The sequence below is a fragment of the Ochotona curzoniae genome, unplaced genomic scaffold (assembly GCF_017591425.1).
Source record: "Ochotona curzoniae isolate NIBS_2020 unplaced genomic scaffold, NIBS_Ocur_1.0 scaffold_4506, whole genome shotgun sequence".
NCBI classification, from domain to species: Eukaryota; Metazoa; Chordata; class Mammalia; order Lagomorpha; family Ochotonidae; genus Ochotona; species Ochotona curzoniae.
Genome location: NW_024467119.1, coordinates 26,556,276 through 26,574,063, shown reverse-complemented (window position 1 = coordinate 26,574,063; position 17,788 = coordinate 26,556,276). Strand labels below are relative to the sequence as shown.

General features: G+C 40.9%; 1 long non-coding RNA gene across 1 annotated transcript; it reads left to right on the top strand.

Moving 5' to 3' along the window:
- The first annotated feature begins 7,562 nt into the window (after nucleotides 1–7,562).
- LOC121147442 lies at nucleotides 7,563–17,351 on the top strand. The gene is made up of 3 exons (XR_005882385.1): nucleotides 7,563–7,624; nucleotides 16,342–16,345; nucleotides 17,338–17,351. It is a non-coding gene; the product is annotated as an uncharacterized LOC121147442 (long non-coding RNA).
- The last annotated feature ends 437 nt before the right edge of the window (nucleotides 17,352–17,788 follow it).

Genomic DNA, 17,788 nt, shown 5'->3' with positions numbered 1-17,788 from the left:
GCTCCCCCAAATAAGTGATTTTAAAATGGGTGACATTGGGCCCGGCGCGGTGGCGCAAGTGGTTAAGGTCCTCGCCTTGCACGTCCGGGATCCCATATGGGCGCCGGTTCTAATCCCGGCAGCCCCGCTTCCCTTCCAGCTCCCTGCCTGTGGCCTGGGAAAGCAGTTGAGGACGGCCCAAGGCTTTGGGACCCTGCACCCACGTGGGAGACCCGGAAGAGGCTCCTGGCTTTGGACCGGCATAGTATCGGCCCGTTGCGCTCACTTGGGGAGTGAATCATCGGACGGAAGATCTTCCTCTCTGTCTCTCCTCTCTGTATATCTGCCTTTCCAATGAAAAAAATAATAAAAATAAATCTTTAAAAAAAAAAATGGGTGACATTTTCCCATTTGCACAGAAGTGGATATGTGATAGAGATCACATTTAACAACCAGGACCAGCATGTGGCATGCCAGTTAAGATGCTGGCTGGAATGTCCACTTCTATACTGAGGTACCCAGACTCAAATTCCATCTGCCCTTCCCAGCCCAACCTCCAGCTAATGCACATCCTGGAAGGCAGTAGATGAAGGCTCCCTCACGGGAGACACAAATGAAGCTCGCCCAGCTCCTGGCTTCAGCCTTGCCCTTCCCTGGTTACCATGAGCATCTGGGGAGTAAAGCAGTAGATGCAAAACAATCTCTCTGTGTGTCTCTCATGGTCTCTGTATCTTTCCTGTCTTTCTGCTGTTAATCTTTGGTTCTCTTCAATTAGGGTATTAGCCATCAGGTTTAAGTGTTATCTCATAAGTTAATGTGGCTGATTTGTAAGTGCAGGTTTTGTCTTCAACATTGATTCAACCCTCCTTCAAAGGTGTCACCCATTTTTAAATCACTTATTTGGGGGAGCATTATGCCCATAAGCTCTTTGGGGTCAATATATTCACCATTCTTTCGCTTAGGATTCACCTTGAATTTAATGTCTGTTCTTGCTTCAATTTTAGCCAAATTCATGTTGTCCTAACCAAGACTCCTTTTAAGCCTTTGTCTCATCCTCCTGATTGCATCAAACTAGATTTTATAGCAATTTAGAATGACCTTATTTTGGTGCAAAGAAAAAGTTTTTAATCCATGTAGTTTCTTCATAATATGCATGTCCATGAACTTTTTGAAGGCCCCTCATATGTCTTCTCTGTGGATACCACTTAGCAAATTTAAAATTCAGCAATCAATACTCTGCATGCATGTTGATTTATTGAGTGAATCAGAAAAATGTAAAATCATGGCAGGGGAAAGATATACAAAACCCTCCAAGTAATGGTCAACTTGCGAAGGAAATAAAGGAATTGAGGAATTCACTATATTTGTGATATATATACATATATAAACTTTAAAATTTTTAAAATCTTACATTTTTTAAATTAGGTAGTAAATAGAATTATTGTTGCATTTACCTATGGTCCTGGAAATAGCAGTAATCAAAGATCTCCCCACACTGAGCCTTTGACAGTCCAGAACACAGCTTACAGAAGACAGCCTCCAGTTCCCATGTGAATTATCTAAGATTCACAGAAGTGTCCACAGGCCAGGTTCAGACTCACCAAATTTCTATACTCTGCTTTATTAATTCCCAGCTGAACTTCTTGTCTCCACTCATCAGTCAGAATAAAATATTTGTTGGCCAAACTTGGCAGGCTCTCCTTCTTCCAGAACCTTCAACTTGGTCAGCATATAATTCCTCTCCTACAGGAATTCTGTGACTATGCAGACTTTGGGGTTAAATGTTTTCTGGTCTACTCTCTGAGCTGACAGACCTTTCAGCCTACTTCCTCAAGCTTAGCTATTCCTACATTTGTTACACCTCTCTTTATAAAAGAAAATATCTTTTTGCCTAATTTTTGAGATGCTTGCTAGCAGATGTGCGATCAAAATGTTCTCTGTTGCAATAGTTCCCCTCCCTCTATTGCAATACTGATTTCCTCACTTTGCAATAATCTTGAGCAAAATCTCTCTGTACTAAGTCCACATTATTTATCTTAATATATATATATTAAGAGTATATACTTTTTTGAATTTCAAAACATTTTACTTTTTTCAGGATTTAATTCATTGGAAAGACAGAGTGACAGAGGAAGAGAGACACAGAGAGAAATCTTCCATCATCTGGTTTGCTTTCCAAAGGACCACAACAGCCAGGGCTAGGCAGTCCAAAGCCAGAAGTCTAGACCTCTATCAGACTCTCCCACATAGGTGACAGGGACATAAATACACAGGTCATCTTCTGCTACTTTCCCAGGATCATTAGCAAGAAGCTGGATGGAAAGCAAAGCACGCAGAACTTGCATCAGTGCTCCAACATGATATGCCATGCTTGCAGGCAAGGTCATTTTTAAGATTTATTTTGTATATGTTTGAAAGATAAAGTTGCAGTGAGGAAGAGAGAGCTAGAGCTTCTATCTGCTGTTTCACTTCCCATGTGGTTACGATTGACGGAGCTGAGCCAGCCTGAAGCCAGGAACCTAGGCTTCTTCCACATCTCCCACAGAGAAGCAGGGACACCATGGCAGGCGGGGGAAGAGGAGAGGAGGGAGCAACTCATCACAGTTCTCCCACACCAGCAAGCTGGCCAGAGATTGCCATGCAGCCATTGGGGCTGAGAATGGGGGCTTGGGACAGGGGAGGGCTGGAACCAGCAGAGCATGTGGGTACCTAGGAGCCACCTCTAGGCAGGTGGAGTGAACCTGAGGATTTCCCCATGTGTTTGGTCCTGGGCAAGGTGAAGGGAGAACCCAGATCAGCATGCTGCCCTGGTGCACTGGTGGATCAGGTCAGGAGGACCTCAATAGGCCTGGACCTTGGATGTATAGAGGGGTAAAGCACCAGGTCAGCACATGTGCCAGGAGCTTGGGACTCTGGTGGGAGGCCATAGCTGTAGATCAGCATACCACCCACTGTGCTTCTGATGGCTGAGCTAGAGAACCCATACATTCTAAGCCACAAAGGTTATGGACTATTTAGGGAGAGGAGGGAAGGAATATGGGGTAGAAAGGACTGTTGTGGGAGTATCTTGTAAGTGAGGAATGATTTCTGAGGGACTCCCAATGACAAGGCCACTGTACTTGCACGTTTACTTGTACATAAGCAACCTGATGGTTTGGAAGGGAGAGACAGGAATACCTTTATGGGTCAGGAATACCTTTATGGGTCAGACCAATGTACCTTGCTTAGGCTGGGCAAGGTAATTCCACCTGTTTCCATCTGTTGGCAAGTGTATGGGTTGGTTTTGGAAGGGGGCAAACTAGGCAGTCCACAGAGGAGACCTGAGCTGGGCTTGTTAGCATGGAACATTGCTGACCACCACACTCCAGCCTATTTGAAAACTAGGGTTGGGGGCCTGTCTGGCAGGGCTAGATCCCAGTACATGACAGTGACTATTGGAACAAGTGACGGGGTCACGTTAGCTGGGCCATGACACTAAGCAGCACATAAGAGAATCAGGTCCAGGGATAGATTCTGTGGGAGATATGTGGGTCTAATCATGTGGATTACAAGTCCTGCTGGTTAACTTAATAGTTGGGGTAGTGATGGGCTGAGCTAGGTCTAACCACGTAACCTGCCGACAGTCATGGGTACTCAGGTTGGGAACAGGCTGGGCAGGTCCAGGCTGTAGCATTCACATGGGCACCCTAAAACAGAGTGTGGTGTGGAACGAGCCACAACACCCACTAGCTCATACAAAGATTGTGACAGAGAGGGCAGAGTATGCCAGGCAAGGGCCAAGCACCTGCTAGCATGCATGACATGTGGTTCTGGGAGTGTGTCAAGTGGGGGAATTGGGGAAACTTCTTTAGTGGGTCTGAGCTCTCACTGGCACGTGGTTCAGGCTTGGGTGTTGCTCAGGCTGGGCAAGGTAATTCCACCTGTTTCCATCTGTTGGCAAATGTTTGGGTTGGTTTTGGAAGGGGGCAGACTAGGCAGGGCCAAGCAAACTTTAGCACACTGGCAAGTGCAGAAAACAGGCTGGAGTGCAGGTCATGCCAGGCTAGGTTATCACACTTACTGGTATGCATGAGCCAGGGATGGGAGCAGACTGAGCAGGGCCAGGTTGCAGAACCCACCAGCGAGAGTTGGGCCAGCCAGGTCAAGCCAGGCTGCAGCATCCAAAGGCAAAGGCCAAGACCAGGTGAGGGGCTAAGCCAAGCTGGGTCAGAGCAATCACTGGCATGCACAAGATCTACAGCTGGGAATAGGCCTGTTTGGGGAGATAAGAGGAAGCCCCAACCAGGTTGGGTTCCCACTGGTGAGCGTGAGGGCCAGAGTGGAGCCAGTGATAAGGCATGAACACGATTGCAGTGCCGGTCGACACAAGTGTGGACTGGGTCTGGAGCACACAAGACTGGGCTGAACTCTAGAACCCAGTGGAGCTTGTAAGAACCAGGATGGGTGTATAATGGACTAGGCTAGGTCTCTGCCCCGGCAGAGCCACGCATGAGCTGTGCCTGGGTGTGGATCAGACTTGGCTAGGCTGTAGCACCCAACAACAAGAACTGGAATGGGTGACAGCCAGTCAGAAAAAGCTACTGTTCCTGATAGGACAGGAGGTGTACTGAGTAGGGTTGGCCCATGGACTCATGGGTATGTGCAAGATCTGGCATGAAGAGAGGCTTTCAGAGAGGAGCTTGGGGAATTCCTCTGTCAGAACACAGTCCCTGCAGGTGAACATAAGAACTAAGACAGAGAGCAGCCCTAACCAGGCTAGGTTATGATACCCAATGGCATACATTTGGCTCAGGTCTGAAGCAAGTCAGACTGGGCCAGGTCATATCAATCGCTGGCAAATTTGAGAACCAGAATGGTGTGTGGGTCATGCCAGCTGGAGTGGCAACACAAGCCAGTCCACATTAGGGCCAGAACTAAAGCCTGGCTGGGCTGGACTGGGCTGTAACTCCAACCAGGGTAAGCTGGAACTGGAGTGGGCTGGGCCAAGCCAGGCTACAGCACCCACTGGCAAATGCTGAGGTGAGGCAGGCCATGCCAGACTGGGCCACAGTGTGCAGCTAGCACACAATAGAACCAAAGAGAGGTGGGAATGAACCCAGTAGGAGGGGCTGCAGGGCCCCTCGCTGCTGGACCACCACTCCCACTGGTGAGTGTGAAAGCTGGGATTGGGGACAAACCAGGCAGGGCAGGGCTACAACACCTGTTGGCCTGCATGTATGCTGGATCAGGGGAAAGTCAGGCTGATCTGACTGTTCTTACTGGTACATGCATAAGCCAGAGTGAATGTGGGTGGACCATGTTTTGCCGCAATACCCATGATCTAGTTTAAAGTCACAGCTGGTGTCTCCCTAATCCCAGGTACTGCTGGATCCTGGAATGGGAGAAAGGCTAAACAGACAGTGGTACAGCCACACCTGGGAGCCATGGCTTTGGAGACCATGGCAGAAGCATTGTATGGGACTGAAAGTTGCTGGAGGGAGTGGTGTAAGTGACGACAAATGGGACTGAACAGGCACTGAATAGGATCAGTAAAGTTGATCTGTAAAATTGTAAATGACACAGCTTAAAAATCAGCCTCAAAGATAAGAATCTGCTAACCTGAATTGCAATGGCCAAGGACAAAAGAAGAAGCACAGACATAAAGATAGAGATGACTGACACTTCCCCTGCAAAGAAACAAAAAACTATGTCAATCTCAGAGTTAACTGAGGAAGACATCAAGAGGCTGTCAAATAAATATTTTTTAAAAAATCATTATAAAGGTCCTTAACAGCAATGAGAAGCACAGACAGGAATTCAAGGAATTTAAGAAACACCTTACAAAGGAAAAGAGCAACAGTGAAGAAAAATGGAAGCTGAATTATTAGAAATGAAAACAGAAATTAGGATATTAAAAAATCAATGGCAAGCCTCAATAATGGAATAAATGACACAAAAGAAGAAGACACCTGCTGCAATAATATTGAAAAATCAAAAAGCTGGAAGAGGAACTGAGTAAAATCAAGACCAGCATTCAAGAATTAAGGAACACCATCAAAAGGTGAACATTAGCGATATCTGTTGCCTAGTTCATCAATAAAGATAATGCAGACACATCTCACCAACAAAGATATGCAGAAACTGAAAGTGAAAAGATAGAAAAGGATACTCCAGGCTTTTGGAAAGAAAAAATGAGATGGTACTTTCTTGTATCAGAAATACAGACTTTGACATGAAAAGCATTAAAAGAAATGAAAAATACCACAAAATGATCATAGAATCCATTCAGCAAGAAAGAATCATTGTAATAGATTTATGTATATACACCTAACACCAGGGCATCTAACAACATGAAGCAAATATTAATGGATTTAAAGAGAGAAATAGATTTCAATACAGTAATAGTGGGGGACCTTAATACTCCATTAACCTCAATGGACAAATAAATGAGAGAGAAACACAGCTAGCAACACTCAGTCAGACAATAGAACAAATGCACCTAATTGATATCTACACAATCTTTCATCTTCCATCACAGAATACACTTTTGTTTTCATCTAGACAATCTCCAGGCTAGAAATGGAATCAGTAATTAAATGCCTTCCAATAGAGAAAAGCCCAGACTAGATGGTTTCATTGCTGAATTCTACCCAACATTTCAAGAAGTTACCCCAATCCATCATAAACTATTTAAAATAGAAAAAGAGGCAACCCTTCCTATCTCATCCCGTGAAGCCAACATCACCTTAGTACCAAAGCGATACAGAAACACAACAGAGAAAGAGAACTACAGACCAATATCCCTAATGAACATAAATGTAAAAATCCTCAACAAAATACTAGCAACAGAATCCAACAACACATCAGACAGGTCATTCACCTGGACAGGGATCGCTTAACATATTCAAATAAAAAAATAATACACCTCACCAAGAAAATATGATCACCTCATAGATACAGAGAAGGCATTTGATAAAATCCATCATGACTTCAGCTAAAAACCCTCACAGAAGGAACATTCTACAACACAACCAAAGTAATATACAAAAACCCAATGCAAGGATTATGTTGAATAAGGAAAGACCAGAAGCTTTTTCATTAATATCTGGAACTAGACAAGGTTGTCTACTTTCACCACTGCTGTTCAACATAGTATTAGAAGTCCTCACTAGAGCTATTAGGCAAGGAAGATAAATTCATGGAATTCAAATTGGAAATAAGGAATTAAAATTAACCCTGTTCACAGTTGACATGATTATATACATGGAAGAACCAAAAGCTCAATAAAGGGAATATTAGAACTCATCAGGGAGTTTGGCAGGGTAACAGGGTACAAAATCAACGAACATGAACCGATGGCACTAGTATACACAAACAAATCCATGACTGAGAAAGAAGTTTTAAATACAATCCCATTTTTTTAAAAAAGAAAAGAACCTTAAATATACGTATGTAAGTAAACAAGTATGTACATATATTCTCATAGATGGATTGCATAATGGGGACTAACATACTGGGATTTGAAGATACATTGCAGTTTTCATCTCTACTCCCAAATAAAAGGAGGACTCTAAATAAAACTGTTAAATATAACTTCATAATAGGATACCAGAATTTCTACCATTGCCTAGACTTACAATGCCATGATACAGTTAAATAGCAGAATGTTGGGCTTTTCGCTGTTGCTGAAGGACTATACTATTGTAATACTATGAAGGAAACAGTCGGGGGGTAAAGAATAGAGAGAAAGAAAGGGGAGTGACAAAAACCTTATACCTATTATACTGTATCATGGAAAATAACATATATTATATATAACATATACATATAACTGTATCATGGAAAACATATATATAATATATAACAAATATATATTTTTAAGCTAGCCAATCTCTGATTTCCAGGACTTTCTAACTATGTCATTAAACATAGGTGGCAGAAAAGGCAAAGTGCATACCTCTCACTGTGACATACTTGCTTCCATATTTTCTAAAAGCGGTGGAAAAACAGTATCAAAACCATCAATAAGAGAATGAAGCTGCTCTTACAACAAAATGTGCACATGAAAGAACTCTAACTCCCAAACACCAGATGTAGCTTCTGCTTCTTTTATGTCACTGCATCCACTTTAGATGGCCTGAGAAGCAAAGAAAATTATTTCAAAAATGTAAATCATCCACCAAAGAAGTCTTTGATTGCTCGGCTTCCGATGGAGCTATGAACGGACTTTGTAAAAGCCACAGCAGGAAACTGAATGGCTGAATCAATCAACCCAACATAATCTGGACAATACAAGGTTCTAAAATACAGAGAAAAACTGGTAGCTGATCTAAGACTTAAGCAACTATTTAAGAAATAAAAACTGTTTTGCAGATGTTTGTCAATTACTTTCCTATTCCATTTCCCCTGACCATGGAAGTCATAAAACAGGATCTAATTACATTTCACAGAAGCAATTCTTATTTTTAAATCTGCCCTTAATATAAAGCAGCCAACAGAGGAAATTATATTTAATAAGACATCTGCTTCTAAATGAATATACACCCCACTTTTATTCTAAAATAATTTTAATTAGGCTTGTTATTGAAACATGAAGGTGATGTCATTTGGAATTTCCTGTACCAGAGAATTACGTTAGCAGACAAAATAAAGATATCAGAATTTTTTTAAGATTTATTTGTTTTTATTGGAAAGGCAGATATACAGAGAGGAGGAGAGACAGAGAGGCAGATCTGTCCGATGGTTCACTGCCCAAGCAGTCGCAACAGCTGGAGCTGTGCCTGTCTGAAGCCAGGAGCTAGGAGCTTATTCCAGGTCTCCCACGCAGATGCAGGGTTCCAAAGCTTTGGGCCATCCTTGACTGCTTTCCCAGGCCACAGGCAGGGAGCTGGATGGGAAGCAGGGCTGCTGGGATTAGAACTGGCACCCATATGGGTTAACTGGCGCTTAACCACTACACTATCATGCCAGGCCCAAGGTATCAGAATATTTATCAGAATATTTTTGTGTTGCAAGATTTTGCTTTAAAATGTGACAGGTTTGAATGGATATTCCAACATTAGCATGTTCCAGGAGAATTTAACTTTTTTCCATTCTTGAAATTATGCCAATTTAACTAAAATAAGTTTTTATTTTATACTTACCCATTTCCTTATTTTTAACCCATTCATTTTCTCCAGAGCTAACTATTTTAGTTATATATACATTAAATGAACTTTCTTTGCCTTCTTCCCATTTCATTTAATGTATATATAACTATGTTTTCCCTTGTTTTCCCTTATCCCTCCCTCTTCCTGTATCTTGTTCTTTTTCATTCTAACTTCCCAACCAGAAGATCCATAATTGTCCAAAACTAAGAATTGAGTGTTAGTTACTTCACATATAAAAAAAGCCCTACTCTAGGAAAAGGCTTCTAATTCTTTTTATTATTATACAAATAGTTACATGGAGTTGTAAGGAGTAGGTGTTGTGCACAGTGATTAAGCTGCTACTGGGGACACCCACATCCAATATCAGACTGCTAGAGTTCAAATCCTGGCTGTGCTTCCTGTTCAGCTTCCTGTTAATATGCTCCTGATAGGCAGCAAATAATGGGTCCAATAGTTGTGTCCCATTTACCCCTGTGGGAGACCCACATGGAGTTTCTGACCTGGCTTTAGTCATGCCCAACCCCAGTTATTATGGCCATTTAGACAGAATATCATCAAAACAGATGATCTCTCTCTGCATTGGTTTTTCAAGTAAACAAATATTTTCATAAAACTTACTAAAAGACTTACTAAAAAAGGTTGATATGTTGACCCTAGCTGTGACACATAACAAACTGGTCCAGAAGACTCTCCCCAGCAGCTAGCTCAATACTTAAGGAGATTTACTTGTTCTTTGCTGAGCAAACATTTAGTCTACAACAATGGATAAAGAGATTTTATGGTGTGAATTGCTAGAAACAGGTGCCTAAGATTGCTGTTGTCTTACAATTTTAAGAAAGCAAGAAATTCAAATTAACCCCATTAAGCCATCTGTTAGAAACTAATCTGACAAGCAAAGCTAAGTACGTTTTGTTCAGCTCCGGGTTGCTTGATTCCTCTAAGTTCTTGGCATTTAGAGTTATTTCCCTTCGTTATTTTAAAGTCAAGTAGAAGTAAATCATGTTGTGTTAGTAATTCTAAAAGAAAAAGCACAGGAAAGAAGAACAGGATTGAAAAAGAAGACATAGAGATAGAAATACTGCTATTTATTAGAAATCAAACTTCTATGAGAATTTTAGATTTTATTTCATAATACCATTAAGTATTTCAAAGCATATTTCAAAAAAGGGCATATTTTACATGAATTAATGTTGATGTTGCTTAATCACTAAAACATACTAACATATAAGACATTTTATTTGCTGAAATAAACATATCTGCCTACTTTAGTTGTAGGGGGACAGAGCATGTAGGGTGTGTGTGTGTGTGTGTGTGTGTGTGTGTGTGTGTGTGTAGCCCCCTATGCCTAACATAGTAGGGGATTATGAACAGCAAGTTCATTTTTCTCAATGCTGCTCGAAACTGGATTTCACTTCAGTTAGTCCAACAACGCAAATTTTCTTTGTAGAATCTAAGTGTTCTTTTATGTCAATACCCCACACACCACATTCTTCCCTTTACATGCCATAGTCTCCTTTGAGTTAAATGCTCTGCTTTTGTGGATTTGCGGTTCATGGGATGAATGGAGGTGGGGGAAGAGACAAAGACAGTAACAGCTCCTGACATCCCCAACGACCATGTCTTATTCCAACAATGAGAAATTTATTGTTAACTGATTTGCCTTCTCCAGCAACCATCATTTGGACAAAAGAAATGACCAGAAACATCTACAGACTACAAAGAGCTAGCTCCATAGACTTTGGGACTAAGCTTTAGCCTACCGTATCATATCCCTCGCTGTTAAACCAATTCGCCCCCGTCAGAAAGAAAACATGTTCCTGAAGCTTTAAATATGGAGCCCAGGAGAATAATATCCAAGCACTATAACACCCAAATTTGTGCCTAAATGAAAAAATCAAAGTCAGAAAATTTCTGCCCATCTATCAAATATTTGAGTATCTTCAATTCCTTGCTGAACTGATTTTTTCCCCATGTTATTTAAATGTTATTTTTTTTGTGTCAGGCATGCAACTTTCAGTTTTCTAAAGACCTCATTCTGGGATTTAGACGGAATTCCAGAAAGACTTGTAACCATTGCAGCAGGGGTTACAATGTGCACATGCCCATGGCAATTCATTCCTTTGACTAAGCTGTCAAAACACTCAAATTGTGTCCCTGTCATTCTTTCCCTCTTTCACTCTCTCACCAGCAGGGGCCCCCCACATGGAATCTTTTTCTAAAGAGAAGACATTGTTAAATGAGCAAGCTGTAGGTTTCTAAAAAGGATTTCCAATCTTCTTTGTGTTGATTGTCATGTTTATTTCTTTCTTTGCAGAATCCTTGCTGATTTCTTTTTGGTTTCATTTAGTGGAAAAGCCTACACTTAAGGTCAGTTAACACTTGACAAAGTGGTTCTAATGTATGCTTTAAAAAAAAATCTGAGTAACTAGAGACTTTCACTTTGTTTCCACAATGAGGAAAGTAAGTAGTCTGCAGAATATGACTACTTTTTGTTGAAAGCAAAAAGATAGATTGTATCAGAGAATCGCCTTAAAACCTGCTGCTGTTGTTCTGAAATGTGTATGAGTGAACAAAAAGTAACAGAGTGCTGTGCCACAAATACCAACTAACGCTACAATTCATAAATAATAAAACAAATATTACTAAAGTAGAACATATTCCATAATAAATATTATCATCTACAGAAATTAAAATATAAAAAAATTATTAATCAGCACTAAGAACCAGACTGTATCTCTAGCTAGATTGCATTTAATTCTAATACATCAGGCATCCAATGAGGGCATAAATAGCTAAGTCTTGATATATCAGAAAAAAAAAAAACATTTTTTATCCTCTGGTAACAACTTAGTGAGGAAAAACAACTAGTAAACAACAGCAGTGTGAGAATAGATGGACATATGCACACTTACAGAACAACACCCAACTATGATGGACGGAACTAGAAATGTTGAAACAAAGGATGGGGTGGGGAATTCAATATTAAAGCACAAGAATTAAACAGAAGACAAATGTTGATGTGTGAACAATAGAAGAGGTAGTTTTCCAGAACAAGAAAGAAAAATTTACAAAAGCATAAAGTTGTGAGATTAGCAGTGTACCTTGGAGAAGACAAAAGTAACTACACAAGGTAGAAGGGGAAGGAGTGGGTATTCAAAAGTTGGCCTGCAAGAGACACAGAGACTACAATGGAATTTTTTAAAAGGCTTATTTATTTTTTACTTGAGAGTCAGAATTACAGAAAGAAGGAGAGATAAGCAGAGAGAGATCTGTTATCTTTTGGTTAATCCCCAAATGACTGCAAAGCCAGAGCTGAGCTAGTATGTGGCTGGGAGGCCAAGTACTTTCCAGGTATCCCATGTAGATGCAAGGGCCCAAACACATAGGCCATCGCTGCTGCTTTCTAGGCCATTAGCAGAGAGCTGGATCAAAAGTGAAACCGCTGGGACATAAACCAGAACCCACAGGATTAGCCTGACCCAACAATAAATTTTTAAACAGAATGGCTAAGGGATTTAGAAATAAAAACAATAATAGGTGTCCTTTATTAAATTTTCACTACCATATCACAAACAGATATATTTAATCTTATTTTACAGATAACTGATGCTCAAAGACTTTAACTCACCCAAGTTTATGTAGCACCGAAGAATCAATGCTACATTTGAGAATACTCTCTTTCCCATTCTACCTCTCCAGGTGGTGTAGTCATATGATTAAGAGCAGGTGTTTTGAAGGCCAGCTGACTGGGCTTTAATTCCCATCCACTTCACTTGTCTTATGGCTCTACACAAATTTTGTCTCATTTTATCATCTAGAAAATGGGAGTAATAAAATTTACTCTAAGGTAAACAAAAGTAAATGAGCTAATGCACCTTAAGCAGTTAGCACAACACTCAGTCTACAATTTAGCATTCCCCATTAGGATGACAGAGCAGACACTACACTTCAGCATATAGTAGTCAATCATTTCTTCTTTATGCGAATCACACAAGGTGAACATTATCTTCAATGTACAGATTTTTTTACAACTCAGAACTCAGAGAGTTAAGTGTCTTTCCAAAGACATAAAACTAAGTGGCAGAACCAATTCTGCTCCAAAGCCCCCTTTCTTTTTACACATACAAAAAAACATTGTACCAATCATTCACATACCATATTCCTGTATGGTATGTAAGTTTCCAAAAGAGAAAGAAATAAAACAAACAAACAAAAAAGGTAGTGTATGGTAGTGTATGTAAGAGGCTTGCGTAGAAATCTGAGAGTTTTCAAGAGTCAGAAGTGGTAGTGGTTGTGTGGAATAAGGGAAATCAGAGAAGAGAGATTGATACGATTGAATGCATACAATTGGACGGCAGAGTCATGACTGGAGAGAACTGTGAAGGACTTTTTCATTTGAATCACTGGATGTGAAAATCCAGAGGTTAAGAACAAAGTGCATAGATTCAAATTGGAAATTTCTGGAATAATGTTCATTGACCAAATGAACAGATAAATGATCATTTCCATTTAGGATGAATTAAATTAATGGGCACTATTCAACATCCAAAGGAGATGTCCAGTAGTCCTGAACAATTTGATTTAGACCTTTAGAGAGAAGTCTGTTCTAGAAAAAAAAGAGAACGCATGTAGGTAGCTGAGTCATTCTGATGCAAATGGAAATGTGAGAGATGAAAATAAAATACAAGATCACTGGTGGAACTGTGAAATTTGGGGAGAACTGTTTCACCACTCTCCTTAATTTGGGTGGAAAAGACATCCAGAATCTTCTTACACCCATAGAGATGTCTTACAGCAAACTTGCACGTAGAGGAATCACTTAAACGGTGTTCACGGTCTGTTTTTGTCATATCTTGTATCACACAGCGAAAGTTTCAGAGCAAGAACTGAGCATGTAGCCCCTTCCTCTCTCAAAGTCAGCTTCTTCCTGCTCCCCAATGTCTGAATCTGTGACCAGGAAAGGAAGTAAAACCAAAGGCTAAACATTTAGTATTCCATTATGAAGACCCTGGTATTTGGTAGTTTTATTTTTAATCAGTGAAAAAGTTGGGTCTTTACCTCGATCTTTGTCTCATCTATGTGTCCTATTTATCAATTGCTCTTATACATAGATTTTCTAAAATCCTTACCTCTGAAAAGCCAAAATTAGAGCTACAGGAAGAAGGAAAGAAGCCACATGAAGTACTCTGAGAATGTACGAGCACAGTCAGAAATATAAGAATAAAAATCATATTAAAAAGGTGGAATGTTTTATGGTGACAAATGTTGTGAAGACATCAGAGACACAAAAAAAATAGCCTATCGGTCCTGGAAATCAGAGCGCAAGTTCAATGGAGTTATTGGAGCACAGACCTCATATGATGATGAGATTTGTAGATGCATTGCATTCACAGCTTTAGTATTTATATGTACTTACAGCTATGACACATGGTAGTGTCTGCCCCCTCTTCCAACTGAATCTTAGCGTGCTCATGTGACTTGGTTTGGCCACTGAGACATTAGGAAACTTGATACAAGCAGAGACTTGAAAAGGTGCTTTCATGTGTTAGCCTTCCCTCTTACACAATTTCTACCGCCATAGGAAAATGCCCAGGCTAACCAGCTAGAAGTACGTGAAAGATAGCTTGTAGAAGCAAGTTGAGTTGCTAGCCAAAGTAATTCTGGATCAACCAGCCTAGATGCATTTCCAAACTGCTTGGCAACACTTAAGGCAGCCCAACCAGGATTGACAAGTACAAGGACTCCTTCCTGGAGAGGAATTATCTGTTATTAACACCTCCAGTGACTAAATTTTATGGTAGCTTATTACATAATAGTAACTGATGTAAAATAAGGAACATAAAGGCAAGCCACCTATAGCAGCCTCAGCTTAGAAATTCAATCAGCAAGATTTTCTTGCTTTTGTTTCTGCATCTCTAATTCTTGTATTCATAATTCACTTCTCCAAACCAGACCTCCTTACTGGCTTAACAACCATCATGGACTACTTTCTAGTCCCTTCATTCAACATTTCTTTCTATTCTTTCAGATTCAGTCTACATACAACATCCTGAATTTGTTGATTTGAAAGGACATGTCTGGACCTCTGCCTCTGCTTTCACCACACCTTCCATGAGAACAGCATATCAGAAAGGTAAAGGAGTTCTGGATAAGATCAAGGCTTGTGGGGTTTTTCTTCAAATATTAATTTGCTTATTTGAAAGAATTACAGCCTGCAGAGAGAGACAGAGAGAGAGAGAGATGGAAAAATAGAGAGAGAGAGATCTTCCATCCACTGATTTATTCTTCAAATGGGTTTGGCCAGGCTGAAGCTAGGAGCCAGAAACTCCATCCATGTCTCCTACACTGGTAGCATACGCCCAAATAGTTGGGCCATCTCCTATTGCTTTCCCAGGTTCATTAGCAGAGAGCTGCATCAGAAGGGCAGTAGTGAGAATGCAAACTAGCATTCAAAAGGGCTGTCAGCATAGCAGGCAGTGGCTTAATCCACTATATGACAATATGGACTGAACGTCTGGACTTTCAAGTAAACTTACCAAAATCTTAGGAGACAGAATTTATCATTTACTGAGGGGAGATGGAGGCTCAGGGGCTTTAAGCTCTGAAGCTAATGTGCAAAGGGAAAGAAACTAGAAGGAATGAAACAAGACAGGAAGGAAGAGGAGGGGAGGGCAAGCAGGTCAAGTTGAGTCAGATGAGGAATGAGACAGACAGCTCTTCTTCCCTGGGTTCCACCTGCTGGGTTTACACAGCTCCTTCACAGGTGAGCCCTTCCACCCCATTGCACCTTCCCCTCACATATCTGAAGTGAAGCTCTGCTCAGATCCTGAAATGTTCAATTAAGGTCCCAAAGGCACAGTTCAGGAGTAACAGCCTTAAAAACCCACAGACATGGTCCTTAATTCTCTTGACACAACCACCATCAGAACCTAAGGCAAGAAGTCTACTCTGAGCATGGTTGTCCTCCATAACAATAAGGGAGATGGTCCCTTTTGCTTAGTTCAATAAGCTTTAGTAAGCTTAGTTCCTGCCTTTCTCAAGGTTCTTGCAAACAATTTTATGAGTTAGATAATATAACATCTCCTTATCTAGTTTTTTCTAGGCTAAGCTGAAATCATATCTGGGGCTTGCCCTCTACAACATTTAAGAATATCCATACAGCATGTATCCTTTAGTCATTCACACTCTTATCTCCTAATTAGTTTTCCTTTTCCCAATTATATCTGCTGATGAGTTTGGTTAAAGACTCTGCCTGACCAACCAATATGGCCAGCGTTCTTTATACATCATGATAGGCCTAGTGTGTGATGCAGAAGGTTACTTTGATGTTTGGGACACCAGCATCCCATAGCAGTGCAGGTTTGAACACTGGCTGCTTTGCTTCTGATTAAGCACCCCTGCAAATACACTTGGGAAGGCAGCAAATGATGGACCAAATGCTTGTGTCCCTGCCACATATGTGGGGGAATCACTTGGAGTTCCTGCCTTCTGGCTTCAGCCTGGCCTAGACTTGATGATTGTGTTGTTTGGGGAATGAACCAGCAATGGAATCAATCTCTCTCTCTCTCTCTCTCTCTCTCTCTCTCTCTCTCCTTACCCCCCACCCCGGCCCCATAAGCCTCCTTACTTCCTCGGTTATTTCTTCTCTGGGCAACATTTTGACTGATCCAACCAAAAGGGACAGAGACAGGGAGAGAGGGAGGAAGAGAGAGTAGGAGAGAGTGAGAAAAAAAGAGAAAAAGAGAGAGAGAGAGGGAGAGGATTTCTCCTAATGCAGCATTTTGAGAATTCATGGCCTTGTCCCTGTTTTCTTTCCCCAGCTAATGAAAAAATATAAACATCATTAAACACTCTAGAGATACAGTTTGTTCACGTGACCCGCACCTAAGGAGTCACAGCTCTAACACTTCTTTTGTCTCCTCTCCTAGTCCACATGGAACTGTGAACAAGCGGTTCATCTGTCTCCAATAAAATCAATGTATCTGGAGTACTTTCTAACCCGTTCTCTGAACATTTAAACCTTTCATGTGGCCCCCTTTTCGGTTCTTCTGTCTGCAGTCAATCTTCCTACCTCCACCACTCAGTTGTAGCGAAACCATCCAAATGAATCAAAGTGTGTGGTTTACCTACTCCCAACTTATAAATCACAAAACATTCACTTGACCCCTGAAATTCACTTTCTGGTTATTCCATAATTTTTATTCCCTAGCTACATCAATACAATAAATAGCACTTGTAACTCTTCTTAAAATCTATCCATTCATTCAAAAAATAAACACACACTTCTCTTAGTAAGAATGGTCTTTCTCCTTTTCTTAAGAATCCACAAATAAGAATTTCTTGGAAAGTAAGTCCTCCTCATCTCTCTTCCCACATTTCATTTACTCCTTCACAGGGAAAAAAAAAAAATGAAGTACTTTGAAGAACACAAAGGACAGTGGCACTCCTAAAATGAGGCTAAGCAATAAACCCGTTACATGGTTGATGACACCTGCTCTTGCATCTCATCGTGCCAGCACACTCTGTTAACAAGCTCCCTTTGGCCATCACCATGGAGATTGACTACAGCCTCCTATGCCCACCTCCGCTTCTAGAGATTCTATGAACCTGCGTACCCATCAGAGTTAAAAATCCCCACACATTCCTGTTCCAGATGAGCTGGGTGAATCAAAGGTGTCTTT